The sequence below is a fragment of the Anguilla anguilla genome, chromosome 11, assembly GCF_013347855.1.
Source record: "Anguilla anguilla isolate fAngAng1 chromosome 11, fAngAng1.pri, whole genome shotgun sequence".
Classification (NCBI taxonomy): Eukaryota; Metazoa; Chordata; class Actinopteri; order Anguilliformes; family Anguillidae; genus Anguilla; species Anguilla anguilla.
The window spans coordinates 6,911,118-6,932,468 of NC_049211.1; the positions used below are offsets into that span (position 1 = coordinate 6,911,118).

The 21,351-nt window shown below is 45.4% G+C and overlaps 1 protein-coding gene across 8 annotated transcripts in view; it reads right to left on the reverse strand.

The window, feature by feature from the left end:
- The window catches only part of LOC118207290 (arginine-glutamic acid dipeptide repeats protein-like), a 183,462-nt gene that overhangs the window by 119,915 nt on the left and 42,196 nt on the right, over positions 1 to 21,351 (reverse strand). Inside the window, exon 1 of one of the 8 annotated variants that reach the window (XM_035380701.1) lies at positions 15,970 to 16,526. The exons of the other annotated variants lie outside the window; for them this stretch is intronic. The gene's annotated coding sequence lies outside the window, so the exon portion shown is untranslated. Of the gene's footprint in view, positions 1 to 15,969; positions 16,527 to 21,351 lie in introns of those variants that run through there. 8 annotated transcript variants of the gene reach the window in all.

Consider the following 21,351-nt stretch of genomic DNA (forward strand, 5'->3'; position numbering starts at 1 on the left):
CCCGCCCCCCCCCCCCCCCCCCCCCCCCCAAAAAACAGCGTGTCCCGGCAACCGGGAGGTTTGATTTGTCCTCACGCCAGAGAACCAAAAAAATGATCTCTGGCTCGGCATTACGATGCCGCTCATGAACCAATTAGATGGGCGCTAAGCTAAGCGCTATCGATCCCCGACGCTCATCTTCAGCGGGCCACAGAGAGGAGCCTCGTAACCCAACACCTGCAGTCGGAGGGCCGGGCGTGCGCGAGAGAGATCCGCGTTCCTGACAAGCGCGCGTTCAGCAGATCACAAAAGGGCCGACGTGTTTTATTAGACCGTTACAACACGCGCGCCCACCCAACAAACAGGAATAGGTGTGCGTTTCGAAAACCGGGGGCGGGGGTGGTGCTGTCGAATCGCGGTCACAATCCAGAACCACGGGCCAACAGTCACACAGGCAGAGAAGACGGTAATCTGGGATCTGTTTCCGTTTTTTTTTTAAGTAACGACGCGTGTGGGGAAAGTCACAAAAAGCCGTTGAAATGGCTTAGATCTCCGTCTGACGTTTGATGGTCTTACAGCACTGCGAGGGTAGCGGGAAGATCGAGCCGTTTCGCAGGAGAATTGGCTACAGAAGAACCGCTGAAGCCAGTCCTGTGCAGTTTTTTTTACGCAGGGTTTATAGCCTGTGTCAAGCATTCCAAGCTTACACCGCACCTCACAAGCAACACAGCAGCCCCCACAAACCGCAACCCCAACAAACTAACGGGCCAACAAACTAACGGGGCATTTGTACTATTCTACCAGCCCTTACAAACTGTCGGGGCATTTGTGCTACGCTAGTAGCCCATACAAACTGCTGGGGCATTTGTGCTATGCTAACAGCCCCTACAAACTGTTGGGGCATTTGTGCTATGCTAGCAGCCCCTACAAACTCTCGGGGCATTTGTGCTACGCTAGCAGCCCATACAATCTGCGGGGGCATTTGTGCTATGCTAGCAGCCCCTTCAAACTGCTGGGGCATTTGTGCTACACTAGCAGCCCCTACAAATAGCATTTGTGCTACGCTAGCAGCCCCTTAATGGCTTCCTGATGAGGAAGGCCATAAAAGTTGAAAAACACTCAGAGAGGAAAGGAACAGAGGGAGGAAACATAACCATACACAGACAGGAGGCTTTACAAAGAAGGGGGGGGGGAAATCCCATTAAAACTTGCATCTAGTAAAATGCTCTATATTTAAACGCGCAAGGACAAACTCACGGGTGTGGTTATGATAATAACACACAAAACAGAACTACATCATCTTACTGAAGGCTTATCTGGGCTAATTCTTTACACTGTTTAATTGCAGTTGATACTATAGTTAATACTATTGTTCACATTACGGTTTTCTGATCGAAACTGCAGTGCATTCCTGCTTTGACTGAAACGGGATCTGACAATACAGCAAGAGGATCCTGCACTGGGCAGACCCGCATTTACTGCGAGAAGAACAACATCTCTTCAAAAACCAAAGAAACTGCAGCCGAAAGACACAGAACCTGCTTCAAGAACATCTTATCGTTAGCCCATTTAACACTGTGTTAGTATGTATTACTTACGGTGTACTACAGTTTCCATGGAAACACAATTTATGTACGGTGATAAGAAATGTAGATGTTTGTCGCGCATATTAAACTGAGACCTCTCGTTTATTCCCTATCGCGCTATTGTAGTGTACTTTGTAAACCCTTGAATGACAATGTAAACATTTCTCAAAAGCTATGGAAATAAAAATAAGGGGAAACATTTGATAGACATGATCTTAAATATACAGACTCCAAATGCCCGGGTCAGATGCAGTGCTCATTAAATAGGCTACATGCTAATGCTACTGCTGCTGGTACAAGCAGGGAGACAGCTTTACATGCCACGTCATGTCAGTCCAACTTTTCATTTTCACATTAAACAAAAAACATTTTTGGAGAAGTGCCTACAGAACACTAAGAGAAAACACAAAGCTCCTTGGTGGGGGGAAAAAAAAATCTATATCAAATGAGGCAATTAACCAACACAACACCACCTTTTATTTTCTAGGCAAAACATTCAGGTGACTAATACCAACATTAGTCAGATATTCTTGCAATTATAACTTTGGTAAATATCTCACTACTCCAATTACGAAGTTTTTTTTTTAATCGGAAGAATGAAACTAGACATCAGGCGTGCAAAGAAAGGACGTTTGCATGCACCAATAATTCCAAGGACTGGGCATAAAAAATCTAGTAGTGTTTCGCTTCATTGCGATTAAGACCTTACCCCAATTATAAAAATGAGACTGTGCTGTTTACATGACCATTCAGACAATCAGAGTTTTTGCCTTAATAGGGCTATGATCAGATTATTACTGTGCGTGAAACCTAAACGCAGTCATCATTACAGACGTACTGACTGTAACCTTCTGAAGCACGGTATATCTGTGCCGCCATAAATGAGCGATCCGGCGAACAGCCAGCCTGTATCCTCCGTGACATGTTCACAAAGCATTCTCTCACCCCAAGTGACATGTTTGCTGTTACCCTATATTTTCCATGTGACATGTGCTACAGTGGAAGCATGTGGCGTTTCAAAGATAGAGATTTTTTTAACAGCTACTATGGCTGTGTGAGATGAGGGGGGTGGGGGGGGGGGGTGGGGGGGAATGCTTTCCTAAACATTTGGGCTGTCAAAATAAATCACAGCTAGAGGTGGGGGGTGGAAAAAAGAAAAAACCCAAAAAACCTTCACCATTCCTGAGACACGCACAGTCACTTACAGACACTTAACACAGAGGTGAGCTGCTGTTCTCACACACACTAATAACCTTGGCCTGCCTATCAATTCCATTACTTTATGGAAGAGGAGGATTATAAATAGAAGTGCCATTTCTCACTACCAGCCTGTTTCAGCCTCCCCCCCTCCCTCCCTTCCCCCCCCCCCCCATATCATTAAATATTTATCCTTGCAGAGAGGCAGATCTCACCAAGGTGATAAGCATTTAGGAAGCGAAATCTTTCCCCTTTTTTCCACACAACAAAGGCGCATTCATTCGAGAGGATTATCTACAAGTGTTCCTTTAATCAGCGAAAGCCAGAACTACAGAAAACCCTCTCCAACTCAACCGTTTTAAACATCAACCTCCATCTTCAGATGAATCCGTTTTTATTTATTTGATATGGGGGGAGGGGGGGGGGTTTGGTTTTAAAATATCAAACGCTGTTGCGACAATGTTTTGACTCCTTGTAAGAGTGGCAGGGACTCCCTTTCACAGAGCTATCTCTTTCTTTGCCATTTTCCCCAGCACTGCTAGGCCAGCTCTTTTCCTGATGGCGAAGATATTGCATTTTCTGCTTTGGAGTGTAAACACCTGCTGGCAAAACCAAAGCCGTTGTCCCACTCCCCCCTCCTCCTCCTCCTCCTCCCCCTCCCCCCACGCCCCCCCCCTCCCCCCCCTCCCCCCCAGTGCTTGATGAAAGGCACGGAACCTTCGCGAGCCGAGGATTCCATTTACAGCGAGGCCGGCAGGGTGGAATCAAGGGGCTCCCAGAAGAGGGGGGAAGGCGGGGGGAAATAATCACTCACGCCTCATTGGCTGTAGCGGAGGCAGATGTTAAAGCACTCGCCGTGTTTATCATCTTTGGCGCATTTCTGCCGCTTTGTCTCTGCGCTTGTTTTTATTACAAAAACTCGCCGCGTCGTTTCCAATTTCTTTTCTTTTCTTCCCCCCCCCCCCGCCCCCCCCCGAGCGGCAGGAAGAGGGGAATTTTATTGGTACACGGCCACAGGACTGTAACTGAAGACCTAACCCCGGGTCTTTAAGTGGACGGCGCTTTTTTGGAGGGGGTCCAGGAATGGCAGGTTACGGGCCTGACAGTAACACCAGTGAGCCCGTAAACTGCAGACGCGAGGCCTCTTAAAATGCCAGCAGTCTCCAATGAGTTAGTTACAGCTTTCACAACAAATGAGACACTTTGCTCGCAGTGTCTCGGCTGAATGGCCGAGTTTTAAAAGCGCAAACAAAGGAAGAAAAGCCCCAGGAAATCCAGAGGGGACAGCTTCAGGGCCCGGTCCACATTATGCCCGCTTTCCACTCGCGTGGTTTACATTTTCAGTTCGTTAATGACAGGACGCTGTTCCAACTGGCTTTTGGCCGAGCGAAATGGACAAAGGAAAGGGCGCCAGGTTCTGATTTCTCTGTGAGAAAAACAATAAAAACCCAGCACACAACTACACCAACAAGAAACATTTCCGTTTTTTTTTTGGTTTTTTTTCAAATGACCAAACATTCATTTGGAAATAAATAAATGTCATACACTTCTCAAGTCAGCAACACAACATAGGCTAGGCCTGGGGGGGGGTTTTAGCCAACGCCCACATTTCTGTGGTTACTAAATCAATAACTGTCAAACTTATCTGTCCAAGTGCAGCACTGCATAGTCAGACTCCATTTTGGCTCCATGGGAGTTTACAGCTGAAGTCAGAAGGCTGAAGTTAGCAGGCTGAAGTTAGCAGGGTGAATCTAGCGGTGCAGCGCAGAGTCCTGCAGCTTCATTAGGCTCACAGTCGCCCGCTCAGTGACCCGCACGTTAACCCCCGGGGTCAAGAACGCCTGACCCCCTCACAAACACCCATCATGCCTTTGTGTTTTCTTACAACCACTTGTACATTCATCCGCTGCGACAAAAAAACGCCGTCCTGCGTCAACGACTCTCAGTCAGGCTCACGAGAAGGAGAGAGAGAGAGAGAGAGAAGAAAAGAAAAAAAAAAAACTGTGTTTTCAGCTCTAAATTTGTCCGTAAAAAAAAAAATCACTAAATGAATAACAGTGTCTAAAACTGCGCCTCCTCGTGAAATATTATTAGGGTTTTAAAAGGGCTCGGAGTGCAGCAGCTTGTCCCAACAGAAGATTTCGAAGCCATTTCACAGCCAGACACAAAGCTGCTGGTATTAAAAAAAAAAAAAAAACTAAAAAAAACATTGCACTCCCTCTCCTCTTTGTGCTCCCGTGGTCACAGGTCTTTGGCCACACCAGCAAAAAGAAACAGACTTACTCTGCATCGTAAAAAAAAATAAAAAATAAAATAAAAACATTCTTGGATCACTGTATTGAGCTGAACCAAACTAATTCAGAGTTCTGGTTATTAGACAATCCCCTGGAAACAAACAAATCTGCAGTGATACACTGACCTGTAATTACTGATAAATGTCTGTATTTTTTTTATTTATGAATTTATACTCAAATATATGTGTGAGGTACTGCATTCCAGTGTCCAATGAAAAAAAAGTCCTAAGTTCTGTTTTTTTTTTGCCAGAAGAGGAAGCAATCATTTTTAATTGGTCTACTTCAAGAGGGCTTAAACAGGTTAAGGAAATCTCTGTTTCAGGAGCAACATACAGCAAGAGGGTGGTGTTAAAATGCTAATGCTAATTCACAGGTCTGTCCATAATGCATGCAGAACAACACTGTGGCAAACAACCGACTTCACAAATTCTATGCACCAACAAACCTAGTTCCTAGTATACAATGTGGAACACAATTTTGCCTGTCATTATCTCGTGACCTAGCTACGGGGGAAAGCATTTTGCATGATGCGATGAGAACTCATTTCACCCTTTGGCCAAACCTAGGCAAAACAAGGTAAAACTAACCGGTGTAAATTACCTATCAACGTGATTGGACTAGCTAGACAGAACTCTAGCTTGTCCAACTGGGGGAAAAAAAAGACAAAACTAAAAATAAAATAAAAAGGCTTATAGATATAGTGAAGCAGATGCTCCTTCATAAATATTAACCTTCAAAAGGTCAATGGTAGGTTTGTGGGAGTGCTGCGTGTGACAATTTGACCTCGGGCAGAAACGACCCGTAGATTTGCGTAGCCCAAGTCCACGCTTGAAACCCAGGTGAAGATGAAATGATTAACCTTGGTTCAGTCTTTCAAACAGGTCATTAACATTTTTAATGCAAACATTGTTTTTTTTCCCCCACATAATTACAGTTAAAAGAAAATAACCTTTGTCATTATAGCCCGCTATGCAAATGAAGTAGACAGAATGCTGTAGGCTCCTTGGTGGAATCATTCATTTGTCCTAAAAACGAATCCCCCACCCGCCCCCTGCCCTCCACCTCTCAAGAAATACCTTTTCTGTCAGGGTCTAATTTATTACAGAAATATAACACTGAAGACAAGTCCGGAGCAATTTATGAACTCAACTGTCTTGTTCTGAGCGAGACAGCAGCAGATTAAGTCAACAGGAGCCCGAACGGTCCTCGCAGCTTCCGAGACGTCTCGCTCGCGGGGGGGGGTGGGGGGGAAATCGCCTGCGCCTTGTTAACATGGCCGTGCGAAGAGAAGAAAATAAAAACAATGAGAGGGAGGGGCGCGCCTCTCCCGCAGAAAGGTGCGAATGCGTTTCGGTCGGGCGTCGGGCCTAATGGCTCCGTGAGTGATTACCTTCTTAACCCCGCCGAATCTCACTCGCTCGCCCGCCCGCTCCCGGCGAGATGAATCCTCTCCCTTACCTTCCCACCGCCCCCCCACCTCCAACCCCCCCACCCCCACCCTCCCTGTTTCTGAGAGCGCCAGCCCCCATTCCTTACAGTCATTTACATTTTTTAACAAAGTCCTAATTCGCCTCTTCAAAAAAGGTCAGGCGCTTCACTGGCGCCTGGGGCGGCCTCGTCATCTCCCTAATTAATCTGAAGAATGGGCTCGCGTTCGAGGGAAAGAGGATCAAATCCAATAAGCTGTCATTTCTAATGACTGTTTTGCTCGGCGCTGTGCGTTAATGCGGTCTGTCGACGCACACACACACACACACGCGCGAGATAGAGAGAGAGAGACCATTCTGATTTCATCTTGATGAATTATTAGGATGACCCTGACAAGGAGAGGCACATCCAGCATGATAATAATCAATCTCGATGGTGCTGTTTTTTAAGCAAAGCACCACGCAGACAAAAGCCGCGGCCACTTCTGTGCGTGATGAAGCAAGGCGTTCGACCGGACGAACGGCGTGTCAGTACTACAAGGAGGACTGAAGCCATCAAGCCATCAATATACACTATAATCCCATATGCAGCTCTGACAACAGAGGGCAGGTGCACAGCCATGCAATCTGTCCCAGAATTCAACCGATAAACATGTAGAAAGAAACCAAAACAGAGGAAGGAAGAATGTTTTACTAATTTCTCAATACTGCCCTTTTCGGAAATTATTGGCGATTTTCTTGACAATCAATAATTCCCAAAGGCAAGCCCTCGTAAGTGCCTTTAAAGTGAAAATTGTGTTCGGTGACGACCCAGAGGAATCGTTTTCACCCTGCCCTAGTACTTTACAGCCAAACAAATCCTCCAGAGTAAACTGCCTTTGGGGGGGGGGGGGGGGGGGGAATTAGCAAAACACAAACAAGATCAATGGAAAAAATGGCAGATACATCCGTTTAAAGTCTGGGCAGTTATCATTAAGGACTGAGCAGCCGATGCATAATTCACAGCATGATGTATAATTCAGAGCGCACAAGCAGTTTTAATGCATTAATAAAACCGCGATGAACTTGCACATGTAAAACACTTACAGTTTAAACCACACTAACTCCAAACAACGCAACGCCCAAGTAAACTTGTTTTCCAAAGCCTCGGCTCGACACCTGAAGTTTGACGCCGGTTATTTTAGAGACGATCCTGGTTGGGATGATTCACTGCCCCAGACCAGCCCCAGGAAGCCATTTGTTGTGTTTAACTCACAAACGACAGAGCAGTTGAGATCTTTTATTACTCACGTTGCCTGCTACTTCTGGTGCCTTCAACGCCTGCGAACTGACAGAATCTGTCACGTTCAAGACAAACGCGTTTTATGAACGAAGTAATTGAAAAAAAAAAAAAAACCTTGTGAAAGTATGGTTTATGTTACACTACAAACTAAGGGGGTTTTTTTTTAAGTTTATGACTTGCCATAACTTCACTGACCATATATTCTTACCGTGTTAGCTTGACTTGATGTTCACGGCTACGGATAACGAATACTTTATGAGAACTGTGCCTTATCTGACCTGGGATCTGTAGTTCTTCTAGTGACCTTTGGTATGCACTTATTGTACATTACTCCACATAAAAGCATCTGCCAAATAAAATGTAATGTAATGTAGTGTTTTGCACTGTTGTGTTTAAAGCCACTGTGTGTCTATGAAATCAAGATTCTGTTCACCTCGGTCACCAGTCAAACGGAAGAAGAGACAGGGTTTGATGCGATCTGCGAGAGAGTCGTAATGGAAGGACGGAAATGCCACTCGGCCCTGTCGATACAAGAAAAGAGGCGCTCCTCTTAACTCCAATTCCACTTTACCGCCGAATTAAGATGCCAGACAAGAAAAAGGGCCACGATGTCATCCAATAAAACGTGCGACGGTGAGGCTCCAGTTCAATCAGACGGATCGGAGGTTACCAAAAAACAATCTTAAAAATCGAGTTGAGTGAATTCCTCTTGACAAGGCCAAAATTAACTGGGTAACAAAAAAACTGTCTGCATGTTGATATGCAGGGAGGAGCACTATACCGTTAATACACAAAATTATTTAATAAACAGGCTTTTAACATATAGCCTAGCCTAAACATACTTAGTCATATAGGCTACATCAAACAGAACAAACAGCAAAAATGAAATTCTGAAGCTGAGATATGAAAATATCTACTTACTCAGGGGCCATTCATCCACTCACACACACAAAAAAATGTCAAGGAACATCACATTAACTACAGCTACCCCCCTTCCCTAAATCATTAACAGTTACAACATGCCCTTAGGCCTGAGCACAGGCCAGTGCACCACTCACTCACTCACTCACTCACACTCTCTCTCGCGATCTCTCTCTGAAACCTGAGGCATCACCAATCCCAGCATTCACCACACAAACAGGAACAGGAAACTGTCCACACAAGCTGTGTAAAGTCCAGCCAATTCCATCGAGCGGACAGATTAAATAACTATCCTTCAGTGCCCTGTCAAACACTCATCAGCCTCTATGCAACAACTGAGCCGGTACAACACACTTTCAGGGAAAAAGCCCTGTCTGCATTACCCTTGATCCTCCTTCCCCCTTTCTGCATCCAATAATGTTCAGCTCAGACTATGGTCCTGAACGCCTGCCCATTCTCTACACATTCAGCCAACAGTAAATCATTTTTTCTAATTAATTAAGCCACATTCTTGCGTGCCGGGGCTGAGATCCTTTTGTTAGCTCGTAAAACCCTTTGTCCATTTGGCCACATTCAAATTGAATTATCTGTATTTAAGAAATAACTTTTCTTATTATTATTTTTTCCCAAACCAATGCTGCAGTGCCACACAGCACGTGCTATCCAAAAACTGGCAAACTACAATTTTATTTCTTTCCAGTGCAGTGAAACCACATCTCAGTAATGGCTACCAAAAATCCTGGGATTACAGATTATCTCTACCCAACAAACTGGCTATCCCAACAGCAAGATCAATTCTCTTTGCGTTTCTAGGCTTGTAAGATGTTCTAATCGGCAAGCAAAGCGGTGAAATACATTTAGATACATAATTCACGACAGTGAAATGCCACAAGCTTTTGGCCAGCAGTCAACCTGATTAGCAAGGTGCCGTGAGAGCTGCTGAGGCACAACTACGAGAGTTCCAGAGTAAAATATTAGCCCAAAAGGTTATCAAATGTATGCAAATGAATGTAAACAAATCTATCCAACCTGTCACACCCTGCAGCCCTGTATGTCAATATCCTAACTAAATTGCATACATACACCAGACCTGGCGATTTTGTCCTTAACCTCCAGTTGCACAGATATAATCTGGCGTGCAAACCCTACCATAGCCTAATCTACAATGCATCAACATGCCCACCGCAACAGGGAGTCCCGTGTAGAATCTTGTTACGCTAATCCATCTGAATTGTTACACCGCACAACCTCTAAAATAAGCATCTCAACTACTGCATTTCACTCAGCCCCATCAACCCAACAAACATGTACGTCTGTTACAGAATCCTACTCCTACTATGCGCGGTAACATGTCCCTAAGCGTTACTACTTTACACAAGCAGTTACATGTTTTCACGTGCAAGCTAAACTTATTCAGCCTAGCATTTACAGTCGTTTCCGTGCACTGTCACCCAAAGGCAACGTGAGTCATGGCTCACAAAAAGCCAAAAGCTAGCGTAGGCAAATACATACCCATTCACACTCCCACATTTACAATTATGGAAACACGAAAACATTAACTGCTAAAATTAGTCATAACCAAGGAGTTTTAACACGCTAAAAAAAAAGATTAGTTCAGCTTTGATTTCTCCCTCCAAAACACATACTATTCAGATCAGACTTCAGAGCGGCGTCGGGAAGCTCTTTGTAAATACATCCTGGAAGATCGGGAGGATCGACTTCCTCCGTACATATACAACAGCAGCTCGCAGATTTAATTATTCATTCAGAGTTTGCGGTCCGACCTCTGGGGAGGCAATCAAAGACAGAAAACATATCAGAGAGGCTTTCTGCTGGGATCAGCACGTGACGCGTTTCTTTTGTTAATGTTCACACTCTGTTAACGTGATTAAATGCCTGACCAATCCCTCACGCGCCCGACATATGGACATGCATAACACGCTAAGAGCTGAAATCGCTAAAAGGCAAATAGGTGGGGTCAGTCAGGCACTCGCGAACAGGTTCATCGGGAGGACGTTCTGAATGAACGGCATAGGCCTACTACATTCACATCGCTCACAAAGCATTATAAATGTGACGCTTTCCATCTCTCCTAAACCCAGTAATGTAATGACATCGGGCACCTGCGTACATTGTGAGCCTGCTGGTAGAGATAGACAGAAATCTTCTGTTGCTCAATCCCATCTACACTCATCTCCTCCTTAAACCTCAGTATTTCCTCAGCCTGACCTTCCGGCGCGTTTCTGGTCTAAAACCGCGGGTCATTTCCAGTGTGGAGTCCACTCAGGGACGCGGTTTCCTCTGGGATCCATTTCTGCGGCGGACGGAATTACGCTTCCAGTGTACTAAGCAGTCATCTGATACGGTGGTGATTTATCTGCAGCTGGTGATGGCTCGTATCCTCGTTTTTTTTTTTTTTACCAGCGCGCGCTCCATTTTCTCCACAGCTAAACTTAATTCCACATGCTCGCCGTGCGCTATCCTGCTACAAGCGCGGCTTTTATTGACACATGGAAGTTGTAACAAACAGCATCTGCACTCGTTGATTTACGGCTCCCGAGCATATAATAATACAAGAAATAGTCTGAGGAGAGTATAAAGAAAACAGTTCAATGTAACTTTAGTGGAAAAGTCAGAGGAGCAAGCTGTTACCATTTTTTAAAAATTGGAGAATAGTCGTATAGCATTTCATGCATTTTGGAATCATATTTGTTTCATGTCTATGCTCCAAAATCATCTCAATTTGCTATTGGTTATATCTAAAGTACTTCCATCCTCTCCCCATTTGCAAGGGCTGCTTAAGGGGGTGTCAATATATAAAATGAACACTGTTTACAGATTTATTTAGTTTAATGGAACTTCTGGTGTTGGTCTGCATCTGTACTACACAATTTTAAACAGCTCATGATGGAATGGCCAGGGTATTTACGAAAAAAAACAAAACTATATTAAATAGCAAAAATCCAATTCTGTCTCCGCTCTAAAGTCATAAGCATGTAACATGTCAATATTAATGCCCGCGGAAAGCGGGTCAATGGTTCTTAACTGCAATATTTCAAATCGTTTTCTTCAATTATAAAAGACAGCTATCTGGCTGCAAAGTGAACAAGGCCCCAGTGCCTCAGTATAAAGCTATGAAGCCAACAACTGCCAACATTTCTATGTATGCTGGAAAACTTATCCAGTTTACATGGTTAGTTTCTTGTTTATTTGTTTGTTTTTGTTAAAGCTACTTTCATCAGCAAGCTAACGTCGGCAAAAGTATCATAAACAGCTCAGGACAGGATCATAAACAGCTCAGGATCTTCCTCTCCGCCTCTGCTCTCCTGCAGTATGTGGTTCTCATGTCTCAGGACTCAAGACTATATGAATGAGGCCCATCAGCAGGCACACACTGACTGTAACCATCTGTTTCCTGGCCACTTACACCATGGCAGACCATCCATTTTCAAAGGCTAGCGTGCACGCGCGGCTCAGCAAAAAAACCACCAGCTGTCATGTCTACCTCTCCTTCCAATGACAGGATTCTCTCTCTTCTTCCTCCTCCTTTCTTGGTTTTTTTTTGTCATCCGCAGTGGTGTACATGCAATGAAAAAACCCTGCTGCTACACTGACAGACAGACGGACGGACGGACACCGTAGTACCCGCCCAGTAAAAACCTGCTATCACTCACAAGGTACTCTTTTCAGGATATCTTTTCGCTCGCTCACGAAGTGGCAAGAAAAAAAAAATTCCTAAGGGCTGCACACGTCAGGGACAGAGACCGACAGGAAAACCCCTGCGTCAGAACAAATTGCCGGTCTGAGGTGCTACCAGCGCACTACCGTCTCATCTGGAGCTCTTCCTTTCGGGCCAGACACCCTAACCCTCCGCCTTGTTTTTTTTTCCGAAAGACCGGCTTGCTTTATAATAACCTCCTCCACGGGCACGTCACCCTCGGAAGGTCAGCGTTACCCGAGGTGCGCCAGAGAGACCTGGGCCGACCGTGCGTTTCCTGCTCCCCCCCCCGCCCCGCCCCGCCGCCCCGCCCCCCCCCACGTACAGCAGTCTGCTGGCCCCGTGCCCGGGCCAGCCAAGCGCAAGTAGGCATGTTTATCCTTTGTTGTCACCGTGACATCAGCAGCCGCCTCTGGTGCCCCCTGAACACTGCCCTCAAAAACAGCACGGCTCGTTTTACAAGGCAGTCGGATAAAAGACCCATTTATGGTTTTTTTTTTTAACATTTTGCACTGTACCCAATTAATGAGATTTTTTTTTTTTTTTTTTTTCCCCGGAACAAGCTTTCACTGGAGGCCCGGGTCACTACTGCAGAGGCTGGAGAGGGGAATGCCACACGTTGTAATTTTGTGGCTGGGGGAACGCAGGCTTGCAGTTGAGTAAAGCAGTAGTCACGTTCGGAAAACACAGATCACCACATACCTGTGGACAGTGAGAATAACACTCCCTAGGAGCTTAATGGAAGACTTTAGAAGCCATTTTTTTATCAATACACTTAGTCATCCTCAAAATGCCTACTGGTGTTTCAAGATAATACTGAGCTGTTTGACCAACCGTAAACGAATCTGGCATTTTGCTATCAGTTGGCTACACAATGTGAACCCACAACTCTGGGCATGATTAAAGGTTCATTTCGTACCAAAAAATACCAGTTCCACTATTCCACATTACACAATTCAGTTCCCCAACCAACACAAAGGCAGAAGCTGGGCTCTACAGGGCTCCCATTTTGAAAACTGATGTGTGCTAACTGGAAAGATGTTTGGGAGCACAAGTACTAATTGGGATGCATTAGTGATCTCCAAAATATTTCAATACATGTGCTCCATGGGGGAGAACATGTTAGCGTAGTGCCCTGAACAGAAGAGGTTTGGGAACCAGAACTCTACAGCTCGCCCAGTACCAGTTTCAGCAGTGAAAGAGCCCTTAATGTTGACCCCCCCCCCCAAAAAACACATTCAAACTCCCACTTGCCTCTGTGGCAGATGTCCCATTCACTGCTTAAACACTGATCTGATCTCAGAATTGGTTTCAGAAACAAAAGAAGAACAAAAACACCCCCAATCAATTTAATGATTTGAAACCAGTGTAAGAAAAAGTCAATACAGGAAGTAACTGGCTTAACAACCATCAGCCCAACGTTTTACAGCCAAAATAACACCACCGGCTGGCAGTTTTTACATTTTGATCAAGATCTCAGTTACCAAGTAACATCTTTAAGTTAGACAAAAAGCTCAGGCCTTTAAAAAAGAGCACTGCTAACAATTACCTCAGATTAAATATTTACTGAAATATGTGAAACGTGACATCTCTAATAGCAACATTTGCAGATGTCAAGATAATAACTTGGGGGGGGGGGGGCAGAGGAGGGGGGGGTGGGGGGGGGCTGGGAAGCTCTGGGAAAGTATATTTGAGTTACAAGCCACCAATTTCCAGTCAATTATCTCCAGTGGCTGTGCTGTGAATGAGGAAGGCAGTGTCTTCCCACTTCAGTGAATTAATCACATCTGAATCATTAAGCCAGGGGTCAGCTCCCAGTTAACACAAGAGAGGGGAGAGAAATATGCCAAAAGAAACCCAAGGACGGCTAAGATAAAAACTATGACCAAAAGCCAATTAACATTTAAGGCTTTTAAATGATCTTTCCATAAAAAATGCAGGGGGGGGAGGGGGGGAGTGGGGAGGGAGGGGGGTGGGAGTACTTCCACTTCCAATAAAAACAAAAGGGAGAGCCCTACAGAGAAGCTCATTTAAAAAACATGCTCTAGCTTGGAGTCAGACTCTGCCACCCCTGCTTATGGGTTTGGTGTAATTAAAGCCTACTGGTTTCTGTTTTTTATTTTTTATTTTTTTTTAAAAACCGCCTGCAATCTCCCACACCACCTAGGCTACGACAATCTGAAAATGCCCTGGAGATCAGGGTTCCAGCGTGATTCCCATGAAAAATATATGACGAATATTACTGGAATTTATAAAAAAATAACTAAACAAAAAAAGAGAGACAATTTCCCCTTCGCACAAACAAGAACAGTAACAGTCAGAAGAGCAGAACATGAAAGCCGTGTCTCTTTTTTATTTAGAGTGCCTTTCCCCATCACTCTTGCTTTTTCTTTTTTTTTTTGCTACAACAATCACATCACTGTGGGTTGACTAATCACACACAGCTCCACAGAGGCCAGGCCCCCCAGTGCACCCTGCATGGTCTGTGCACTCACGGCAACAAAAGGAAGCAAAGCTGATTTGGTTGCCCCCCCCCACCCCCCCCACTTTTCTTTTTTTTTTAACAATCGGCAACTGGTCAAGCAAGTCCACCCAATGCCTCCGCACCTCTCCCTGGGTTTTGAGTAAACACACCACGATAGCTCATCACACCCTAGCTCACATGAATGGAATTTTTGAGAGGCTTTTTCGACCGCACATTTATTACTTTGTTGATTTATTTTGGGACTGCTACTCTGTTTAACATGTGGTAGGCTAGATATCCTTACAAAGTATGTAGTTCCAAGCATGAAATGTGGGTCTAGGAATCAGACATATGGGGATGATTTTAAACTAAGGATTTGTTTAGTCTCCATTACCTAAACTTTAAAAAACGTCCAGAATTCAAGAAATGCTTAAGGTATGACGTTAAAAGAATTACTAATGCAGATTCCAAGTGGGCTGAAACAAATTTGATATTTGTGCCTAAAGTACTTCACGCTGGATAATAGGACACAATATGTGGTGTATTGTATTTATATGTAAATGATGTGGCCTACAGCTTTGTACAGGCTACACAATGTCCCGGCAAGGACGAGTTCAATTCAGTTGTAAATGCGATGAGATATTCACTTAAAACACGACTGAATTGTTAAGAAATGATCTGCGGGGAATGTCTGGACAATACTTGTAGATACTGTCTCCTGGGCGAGAACCCTCGCCTAGAAAAGCTTTCCAAAACATTCGCTTGCTAGCCAAGTTTTACTGCAGTGTAGTTTGCCAAGTAGCAAGACGACTTGGAGATTGCTAGAAGTCATACGTACCTAAAACATTTCCATAGCGACTGCACGCTTTCAGGCTTCGTGTGTTCTATCAAAAGTACAACACGTCTAACCGAAAGCTACAGTAAACCAAGCTTTCAACCTATCACCTCGAGGCGTAATTGCCAACATTCCATCTCAACCCCAGCGCACCCCCCCACCCCCCAACCCAACCCCCCGCGCCGCACACACATACCCACCCACATCCTTTCTCACCCCCTGCTAGCCACATCTACCTTTTATACAATGTCGCTAATAATACTCACCCGCCAGTCTGATTATCTTTAAGTTCCAACAGTCTGCAGCAAAAAAAAACTTCAGTCGCAATTCCGTCCGCGACTACGAACTGACCCCTTCAGAACCTTCCTCCTGGCCTGGGCCAAATCCAAGAACGGACCAAACAGTATCACGCAGGCATTTTATCCGTTAACAGTCGCTGTCCGCACAGAAGCAATGGGCACTTGCTTCAACAAAAGACGGCCTTGCTTTGCTAATTTATTCTAACAAAAAACGCCAAGGGACGGGTGAAACACACGGCTTCACCCGGTCCGCTTGTGCTGTGCCGTGTCTCTCGATGCTGAAGTACCCGATACAGCACTGTAGTTTGCGATAGGAAATCAGCGAGTTCGCCGTTTACCGACTCCGCTTCCTTTTTCCACACACGCGCTCTGTCCCCCCTCTCCCTCTCTCGTATGCGCGCACGCACACACACACACGCACACACACTCTCATACACGCACACACACCACGTTCTGCCTATCTCTCTGGATGCCCCCCTCCCTCAGCTGTTGTACAGACGCATACACACGGCTGACCTAGTCTTTCTTTATCCAGACACTAGTGAGAGAGAATTACCCCCCCCCCCCCCCCAAACACCACTAAAAACCGGGCAATAGAAAAACATGGACTGGATTCAAATGATCGTTGGGAAAACGGAGCTCTATGGGGGATCGTGATTGATGGGTAATCTTAAGAGCACGGTCGACTCGAAAATGCAACGGCAAGCAAGGTATTAAGGCGAAGTCCCGAGTGTGATCAACCCGTTCATATTCGTGGCAACTGCGAGTAAGATTAATGCACGACCCACCCATAATTTAATAAAAATCAAACGTATGGGATAGTGGATATTTATACCTACATATAATAATCAAAGATGCTAATAATAATAATAATTATAATAATAATGATTAAAATTATTGTTTATGTACTGGTGTGCAATGGACTTTTGCGGTAGCCTAAGAAATGTTAACAGACAAAAATATGCGAACAAAACGGGGGAAAAAACGATGTGGTGCATGTTGCCGGAGTGCGCTTTGTAAACTGTGACCCTCGTCTGCATATGGAGATAATTGATTAATCCACCGCTTCAAAACAGCCAGTTCGTTTTTCAAACACGGTAACCCATACGCAGCCTTTAAAAATGCATGACCTCAGTCACTGGAAAGCAGAGCGTTAAGTGAGTAAACGGTCCAGGTCCTGACATGTTCACTCTGTATTATAGGTAAGCTCACACGCTGACATTCTGCCAAGTTACTGTACTCAGTGTGTTTCCATAAAATTTTACAAACAAACACACGCGCACAGGCACATACACGCACACACACACACAAACAATCCATATTCCTTTTTTTTTTTTTTTTTTTTAAAGTACTACAACACAAATTATCTAGGATGAATAAACACGGTCCACGATATTACAGCCTCAGCTTGCAATTATCACTCAATAATTTTCCTTTCCAATTTAGTCACCCACAACCACTGTACCTCAGACATTTCAACTGTCTAACAATCCTTGAACAAAGAGACATTATCCAGAGGAGTCGGGTCAGGCGTGTGATTTGCATGCAACAAGAATAACCGTGTCTATTTTAATTAGTTTGAAAGCTCTAACTCCACTCCCCGCTAATACAATCAACCATTACCAAACAAACAGAACGCACTGGCCATTATTAACACCTTTAGTATCTGAAGACGCACCGTGCGGATCAATAGGAATTGAGTTGGAGGCGTTGTGGGTCTTCAGTTGTGCTGGATGTACGCTAGGCCTGTCAGGTTGTCAGTTTGAGTGGAAGTCCCTGGTGATCCCAGGGCTGGCGAATGCCTCCCCCTCTCCTCTCCTCCTCCCCTCCTCCCCCCCCCCCCCCCCCCCCCCCAACCCTCACCATGTTAGGCTGAGACAGGGTGACTCCCCCCCACCCCCCCCAAGCATAAAGCCTTCACCCCAACTTCTGATTCAAACCAGCCCGTTCCTCGACTCCGACACACACATCAAGCTTCATTTCTGCGAGCGGAAAGCTGTCAAGTGCACTGTTGCCACTCCGCACTTGCTCTTTTTCCACCTTAAGCAGCCGCAAAAAAAAAAACAAGCTGAGAAAAGCATCAAACCGGACTGATTAGGAGATGGACGTGGACCACAGACAGGAGAGGAGGGGCACCAATACAGGAGTTCACTGCATTTTAAATGTAGAGAATGGTGACACCACCAAAACCAACGCATTCCCAGTTCAGGAGAATTACCCAATAAAAAAATCTGTTTTTATGACATGGACTCAGATTATTACTTTACCTTTGAAAATCTGAGGTGGAAAAGCTACCAAAGAATGAAAGTATGTAACCATTACAACAAGGTAGCAGTACCATGATGGCCACACATAGCCAGGCACATTTTAGCCAAAACAAACCAAACGGCTAGTTACGCAGACAGCGAATCCCGAGCGCACAAGCAAACATCCCATTATATACGGCAGCGTTCAAACGGGAGGTTTCAGCAAAATAAATTACATTTAGCAGACTCCTCTGGCCAGGTAAGACCATTACAAAAGGATTAATGCGGTGCCACATCCTTACAAAATGCAGCTCTGTAACCGCAAATTGATGGCTGAGAGAAATTGATTAAACCAAATGAAAAAGGAATCCACACACTTCACTCTCTTGCAGTTTTCCTGCCTCTAATTCCCCCCAGAAGGCCCACACAATTGTTGAAAATAAAAAAAATCTAGGAGGAAATATTAGTTATTAAATGTCATTTTTATATATTACATTTATATTAAGTTTTGCTTTGATGACTGCTACGCTTCTCTACTGGCATGGGAAATTTTTTTTTATTTCATCATTGCCGTTTGAGAAGTCGGAGCAATTTCATCCTTAACGGCACAAAACGTAGCCGGTGCTCTCAGCCTCGCGAGCCGAGCGGGATAATTATATACTGACTGCCACAGCGACGCAGTCGCACAGTAATGCCTGTTTGCACGGCATGACAGCCCCGTTGTAGACATAACTTACCATGCTGATTTAATCATCCCTATCATAAGGACCGCTCCTCAATGCTCCCGTCTCAGCCATCTTGAGACCCATTAGTCTGCGGAGGCTGAGAGCCGGGGCCCCTGCCAGCGGCTGAGGGCGCTTCCTTAAAGGGACTCTTTCATTTAAAAACAAAAAAAAAAACACATCAAATAAAGCGCAAGTTGCACTTTTAAAAAATGCAATCGCTAACGTTGATTTGAGAGTTATAATTTCGGAAATCAGTATTCGCGACCGAAGGTTCAGTCTTTTAAAATCATAATTCAGGCAGGTCGGGGAGGGCTGCTGCTGCTGAAAGACCGGATCCCGGCTGAAGTCTGGATCCGGATCCGGATCCGACTCCGGGTTTTCCCGGCTACCTTCCGTTTATCGCATGGCCCTGTCAAGTCGGGCACCATTAACAGATAATGAAAGGAGACAACCGGTGCAGTTACAAGCAAAGCACTCCACATTCTACAGGCCTAAGCATGTATCTGGGAAAGCTGACGGCGTCTATTCAGCCCTGCTCAGCGATCAGTGCTCCCCCTCACAACACCTCGATACGCCTGCTACCGCAACGCTCCTCCCTTCATATACGCGTTTGTAAAAGAGTGTGTGTATGTGTGTGTGTGTGTGTGTGTGTGCGTGTGTGTGTGTTTTAATAAACACATTTTTATAATAACGGCAGCATTTTTATAAAATGCGGGGAGAAAAAGATTTGGCCGGTTCTTTTTGCGAAAAACATTCGTTTTCACAACAGCAACTGAGGCACACACAAAGCCCCACAAAATACCACAGATTTGAAAATGGAGGATACAACAGAACATATTTCATTTCACCTTGTTTACAAAGCACTGAGTGTATTTATATTCTCCCCTAAAACTGATGGAACAATGACAACGTATCACTGCTTCAAAACAACATAATTTAAAAACTTCAGATGATGCAAAAAAAAAAAAAATTCCCTCTAATTAAAGTTCCTACTACTTACATCTAACCTGGTTCCCCACACGTCCCTCACACAAACATTCACCTCCACTAGAGGCGAGACACAAAGCCATGATAACAGGCCCTGTTTTCTCCTGCCAGATTTCACCTCATTTAGGGAAAAGGGAAGAAGAAGAAGAAGAAGAAAAAAAAATGAGTCAGTGCCCAGATACTCAGAGAGCGAAGAAAACACCCAGCAAGACAAATAAGACGGCCTGGTGGCTGAAACAACAGGAAAGGGAGAGATACGGGTGAGCGGTCCGCGCGGGGAAGAGCCCTGGCGGGGCGGGAGGGGAGGGGGGCCCCTGGCGGCGGGAGGGGCCCCTGGCGGGAGGAGGGGCCCCGGCCCCTTAAGCGCTCGCGCACACAAACCTCTTTCACCGGCACCAGCGGGGTCCCGCGCCCGAGGAGCAGGGCAGCGGGTTTTTTTTAGGAAGACCCCGAGGCCCGGCCCAGGGGAATAAAAGCTCTTCAGCAGACACACTTTGGGGGTCTTTTTGTCGTCGTCCTCCTCCCCTTAACCAGGCTAACTTGGGTCACATCAACAATCCAACAGTTTTCAGTAAAGAGGAAGTATTCTACTTTCTAACTGGCAAGCCACAATTAAAACCCCAATTGAACACCATCTATTAAGGCCTTAAAAAAAAATTTGATTTACTGTATATTTTTCAATTGATTATTTCCTCACTTGGCAGGGCCTCTTATCTAGACCGATTTACAAAGCACGCTGTACACAAAGTGTAAATCACTAAATCTGAAATGGTATATCCAGGGGTAGGAGAGAGATCTATGTGAAAACAATGGAAATCCAAACTGCCAAGATTTGCAGAGTGATCTCAGCACTGTTTTTATGAGCTCACCCCCCCCCCCCCACCACCACCACCCGCCCCCCCAGGAGCACAGCGCCTCGTTTCCTGTGAACAACCTCTGCCGCTCGCTCGTGTGTCCCCTTCACTCGAACGGCGACCACCTATTGGCCCTCTGCCTGTCTGATGATGAAGGAGGCCTCTTCCTCCTCTTCGCCCTGCCTGTGCCCTTCTAACAAGCACTGCGCAAGTTCAGCCGATAGGGTAAACCCAAAGACCTCCCCCCCCCCCCCCCCAAAAAAAAAAACCAAAACAAAACAACAGCAGCAGACTCGGGGAACAGAAGCAAAAGCAGCTCTCTGCTGCTTCTTACACAATCAGCAGTGTGGAGGATGTTGGGGGGGGGGGGGGGGGGGGGGGGTCGAGGGGGGGGGTGTCTAAAGATATGTTATTGCTCGATAACACGCCCGCCCTGAAAGTGCACTATTCACACAGTGGGGTTCAGTCATGCACTGTCTATACACTATCAGCGATCAAAAGACACGTTGACTGCTAATGCGAAAGGAATCCCTTTCT